The sequence below is a fragment of the Melopsittacus undulatus genome, chromosome 9 (assembly GCF_012275295.1).
Source record: "Melopsittacus undulatus isolate bMelUnd1 chromosome 9, bMelUnd1.mat.Z, whole genome shotgun sequence".
NCBI classification, from domain to species: domain Eukaryota; kingdom Metazoa; phylum Chordata; class Aves; order Psittaciformes; family Psittaculidae; genus Melopsittacus; species Melopsittacus undulatus.
The window spans coordinates 9,804,167-9,810,166 of record NC_047535.1 but is presented as its reverse complement, the minus strand read 5'-3'; positions in this window follow the sequence as shown (position 1 = coordinate 9,810,166).

The following is a 6,000-nucleotide window of genomic DNA, read 5'->3' as shown; positions in this document are numbered from 1 at the left end:
TGTCATGTGGGACAGTGTCAAATGCTTTGCACAAGTCCAGGTAGATGACACCTTTATAGTTTTATTAAATAATATATACTTAGCAAGGATCACTGGAAATGATTCCACAATATCAACAGGGAAATATAGTTAGAGGCTCATATGGTGTAAAAAAATGTGAAGCCTTTAATCGCTTTACACCTTCTGCAATCTCATTGAGTCTTGGTGAAAGCAGTAACTGAAGTCTACCAACTATCCATAGTTAATCACAGGAGAAAGTGTTTACAGAATCAACTTACTAATCAGACAAAAATATTCAAATAATGAACAAATGAAGCATATTACAGCTGGCAAACTGTGCATGTAATATGAGGGGTTTGATATCTATATGTATCTGCACAGAAATTCTTTAATGCCAGGTGTTATAATTATTCAGAAAGCAAACAGCTTTGGGGGAAAAAGTTGTATTGATTTAATGCTATGAGTGAAGTTCCTACCACTCTTTATTTAGTCTTGCACTAAAAATGTGGGAAATGCACAACAGAAAAACATCTCTTAAATGAATCTTTTATAAATGTTTAGTATGTGATCATGAAATAGTGAAGTTCACTAAGCCATAATGTTTCTTCTTCAAGTAAATGGGTCTTTTCAAGTTCAGAATATTTAAGATGCATGTGAATAATAGAGATCTTATGGACAACTCATTGTACACACAACTCTCCTGGTTTATGTCATGATCATCATGATTCTCAAATAGAATCAAAGAATCTTCAATTCTATAAACAGGAGTTTAAAGACTCATTATTTTCTTCTTTGAAATGGGTTGATGCTCTAAAAGCATAGTGCTGAAAGGCTGCCAAGCTAATAGTCCGGTGAGAACTAGGAAGAGATTAATTTTATACCTGGAATGAGTATATACAGTTTCCATTCCATTTAGTGAAGGGGCTGGAATGTGACCTAGGGTTTCCTTCATGGTGCCATGTTATGTTAAATCCTGGAGTAAAGAGTTGGCCTCTACAAAAGAGTCTGAATTCAGGACTGTGACCATCTATGCATGTTATTGCACAAAATGTAAACCTAAATGGGGTGTTTGAGATGCTTACTTGCATTTTTTTTCCCACTATTTTGCTAAATACTGGTTCTGGTACTCTGAAATAGATCTGAATATTTGGGAATGCATATATGTTGTGAACACTTTACTTCAAAACATGAACGTATTAAAATGGAGAGGTGTGTGCAATTTCCTCACCTAGAGAGCTCTGCCTGAGGTGTAGCCAGAGTTGTAATCTCCAAGTGTGTTCTTTCTGCTTTTCAAAGGATGTCTGTTCAGTAAAAAGAGACAGAGTGAAGACAAGGCAGTGGATCTACTTCCACAAACAAGGTTAGCCACCAGTAAGTAGCAGAGGAGATTCAGAGTTCCAGACCAGTTCTGGAAACTTTACCTTTAAAGGTTTTCAGAAAAGTTGTATTAAATAGTCTTTTGTTTTCCTGTTGCTCAATGTTGACTGGTAAAATACATGAATGGATTTCTGTAAGAAAACCCCAACCAGTGGTCTTTTGTGATTATTAAGGTTTTTGGTGTAATGTATTAGGTCATATTACCAGGACCTGTATATTGGGTCTTCTTATTGGGATTATTCAAATTAATGTCATTCAGTGTGAAGAAACATACATGGAATGGGAAGATGATGTGCTCCCCATACTTTTATAGGGAAGCTGGAGAAGGCAAGCATTTCTTCCTTGGAGGAATTCAGTCTCTGTTACTGAGAACAATGCAGAAGGAGGGATTTTTTCCTAAGCAAAACTGTGAGTAAATCGTATTCCTGAAAAATTATCATTTTCCAACTGATGTTCTGGGTCAGAAATAAATGACATAGGACATCATGAATATTTGGAATGATCAGAAGGAGCAAAAGCATTATCCGATTTGTTCCTTTATGCGGCATGTCATGTGAGATTACTGTTCCAGACAGGAACATACTGAAGTAGGTGACCACACCTCACATTTTTGTAAGAAGAGGCATTGAGTCATCTTTGTCCAAGAAAATCTCCACAGGCAACGGTTACAGCTGGTTGAATAACAGAATCCTACACATAGAGACTTACACAAGAATTGACTGTTAAATCAGGAAATTGATAAGCCAGGGAAAGCTCATTTATAACTATTTGAGAGAATGGCTAGGCCTAGTGGAGTGCTTAACATAAAACTAAATTTCAAATGAATACCCAAACTTCATGGTTAATTTTTGTATTTGTCTGAGGAAGAAATTTGAGGAACCTGTAGAAGATTTAGTCAAGAATCGCTTGGAACGTTTTTCATATTGCACAATACTAAATACAAACCTGCATAAAGCATTTTTTTTTTCAGGCTCTTGGAACCTGACTAAATACAACTTTAAAGTAAAAATACATAGACGTATAAAACTTAAGGCCAGAGGTTTCATTAACCTGCATTGTCAAATTCTCAAATAACAGAAATCATCAGCTTTTATTCTCACTTTTGCATTTAATTCATTAATACACTGCCACTGCAGACCCCAGCAGCCAAAGGGACATTCCAGCTCCAGATCAAATTATTTTCTGACTCCCTTCACCCTCTGGTTATTTACTGTTCTCTAGCTGTGACGACTTCATTCCATCACAGTCACTCAGATGCTACTGCACACTACCCATGGTAGAAGCAATATTTGCCCATAGTTCGTTTAGCACTGCATTAGGAAAAGGAGTTGTACTTTTCAGAAGAATGAAGGGTAGAGGCTAGTTCTGTTGTCAATCAGTTAGTCTTATCATGTAATACTGTAACTTCATAATAAACATGAGCTGTGGCATTCGATAAACAAAGCTTGTCAGTAATTTTCATTCTAAAACCTTTGGAAAATACACCTAAGAGTTCTAATCACTAGGGACAGTTCTAATCACTAGGGAAAAAAACGTAATCTGTGCCAGCTGCACATTTTTGTTGAGCCACTGAAGAGTCTCCCTGCATGAATCTTTGGTAGAGGTAGGATTTTTATCATGCATCAGTATATAAATTTGATAGAATAAATGGCATCTTGATTTATATATATATATTTAGTTAAAATTTTGAGTAATGCCATGGTGACCTCATACAGCTGTGTCCTGCACTTTTGGCATTTTGGCTCACCGCAGCTTGTAGATAAGAAGGACAAATGTCCAGCTGTAAAGAAATAAACAGTCTAATCATACTGCTGAAAATGATAAGGTGCTGTTTCACTTCTGGTTCATCTTGTTTCCTCTTGTATCTTTATTGTGGGGTGAAGGTGCAAGGTTATGCTATCCTTCAGCCAAACAGCTGGTTAGGAATGCAATGCCAGCTGCAGAGTCTGTCTTAAGCCAGCTGAGAGATTCTTCTGTCATTGGGGCCATAAGTGTGAGTAGCAATGGTGAAATCAGGAATTGCATGAAATGACAAATCCTTGATTTGGATTGCTGCATCATACAGTGGACCATATAAAACACAGAAAAAGGGAGCATAACAAAGTATTAATTAATTCTGCTTCTCCTTAAGATTTATCAGTTTTGTGGGAACCGGGTCTATTGCTCTTTTCCTTCCTGCTGGTTATCTCTGTACCAGACGTAGCAAGAAAAGAGTACTCTGGAATTTTGCTTTATTGGGTTATACAAAACAGTTGAGACTCCTAGTGGAATCCTCTCTCACTGCCAGGGCAAAGAGATGGCTCTTTCAGAACTGGCCAGTGGCCAGTGTAATCCCAGTGTTTAAAAAAAGGAAAGTTTGAGTCATTGTGACATAATAACTCATGTAACACTTTCTGAGGCAAACGAGGACTTTTCTGACTCTTACAGCTCAATAAGCAGCATATATCAAGACCTCACAAAGTATATCCTCTCCAGTCTTTAATAAAGATTTTACCATGTGGAATTACAGACCAGTTAGGCTAATTTCATCTGTAGGAAAGATATCTGAAAGAGTTCTAGTAGATTAGGAGAAGGAGTATCTAGTAAAAGCATCCTTCAGCCTGATTAGTTGTATACACATGGTTTAGGAAAAAAGAAGTCATGCTTCACTAGCCTTCTGGAACTCTTTGAAGATAACACTACCAAGATAGGGTATACCATGGACATTATATTTTTAGATTTTCGTGAGTCATTTGACAATGTTTTTACCCAAGAGATTAATGCTTAAAGAGAGGGGAGTGAAGGGGTAAGAAAAAAGTTCACTCATGAAATTGAGAAGTAGGTCTAAGCAAGAACAATGAGCTAAAAATGTCATTTTTACAGACTAAAGGAAAAAGAATGTGTAAAGCTGCAGTACTTCTGTGTATCAATTAACTTGTCTATATAAATGTCTTGGATGGCTGCACTTTTGTTCAAAATTTAAAATAGGCTCATTATCATCCATTTTTAGTGCTAAGAAACCCTAACAGGATTTGTAATCCCAGTGTGCTGAGCACTGTCCATGCTGAGGCTGGGTGCAGCCAAATAGACCCTGTAGAATAGAAGAAAGGCAGTGTTATTTTCCTGGGAATGTAAAGGAGGTTCCAAGGCCTGGGCCGACTTGATCCCAGCAACAGATTAAAATCTGTAGATCTGATGGGTGAACATATTTTCTTAGTGATGAGACCAGAATTCTTGATTTGGAGATGATACTTCACAAGAAACAACAGTAAATTCCGAAGAACAGTGAAGTACTGAAAAGCAAATATTGCCAGCCCAACAAATGTGGGATGCATTTCCAAATAAATATACAATCTAACCAGAAAAGAGATATGTTTAATTGTAAAAATATGTATTTCAGCATAACTTATACATCTGTAAGAAATGTAAGTTTTATATATAAATTACTTAGAACAGTTTGAAGACTTATCTCTCCATGATGTAAAAATAATCTTGCAAAAAATGGTGCAGCATTCCTAATTAAAACTTGCTTGGTTTAAATATAACTTTCTAAGTCAAAGACCGTGTCTTAATTATTTCTGGATCTCGCAGTAAAGAACTGAGCTGCAAAAAACCACTTATATTGTCCCACAGTATATAGATAATGGTACAGCACTGACAAATTGAGTGTGAGAAGCACTATGTCCACAACTTGGGTTTGAAATATTAAACTTTGCAAGATGTGAACTTGACCACACACATCAAAAGGGTGTTACAAGATGCTGGCTGTGTCTTTCTATACATCCACTTCCCAGCATGCTAAGCCTAAAATCATAAGTGGTAGATGAAATTTTCAGAGGAATTGTCTATACTGTAAAAACCAAACAAATTAAAAAATGATCTTTTTGAACTAGAAATCTTACATTCTTGCATGACTTTTACTATGTGCTCAGTTTAAATACCCTGTTTTAAAAAACAAGATCCTACTCTTCTGCTTTGTTTTCAAGTGCTTAAAAATCCTGCCTGACTGCACTTCTGGTATAGGATCCAAATTTACTCTTGCAAGGGAGACTTCATAAGACTTCAACATAGAAAATCCTGATTTACTGTTCTTGAAATAGATCATATTCAGATCTGTCATTTAAAAAATACTACTCCTCTCTTCCAATTCTGTGTGTCTTCCCAATGCTTTACTAAGAGGTCTTGGAATGACTCAGTGCTCCTCTCTGCCTGTTTGCAGTCCCCTTGCTTACTGCATATAGACACACAGCTGTGGGAACAAACTCCTGTGAGGCAAGCTGGGGTGGTAATTTGTAGGATTTGGTACTGCATGGTTAATGGTTGGGGTATGTGCTGTTACATCTCAGTAAACATAAAGTAATTTCAGGTAGTTTGCTGCTCAGTGAAAGCTACCTTGTACCCACCACGGGAAAGCCATGCACGCATGAATAGCTGCTGTGGATTAGGTAATGCACTGTAAATTCTTACCTTTTCTTACTTCACAGTTAATGCCTGGAAATAACTTGTTCTGGATGCTATGTGTAACTTGTTGAATGACTGAGTGATTGTAGGAACTAATCCATTCATTACCTGAAAGAGCTCTTCTTTAGCTGGAGTTGTTCAGGCTAAGGATTTAGATCTTAAAGACTAATGCTCTAATCCTAG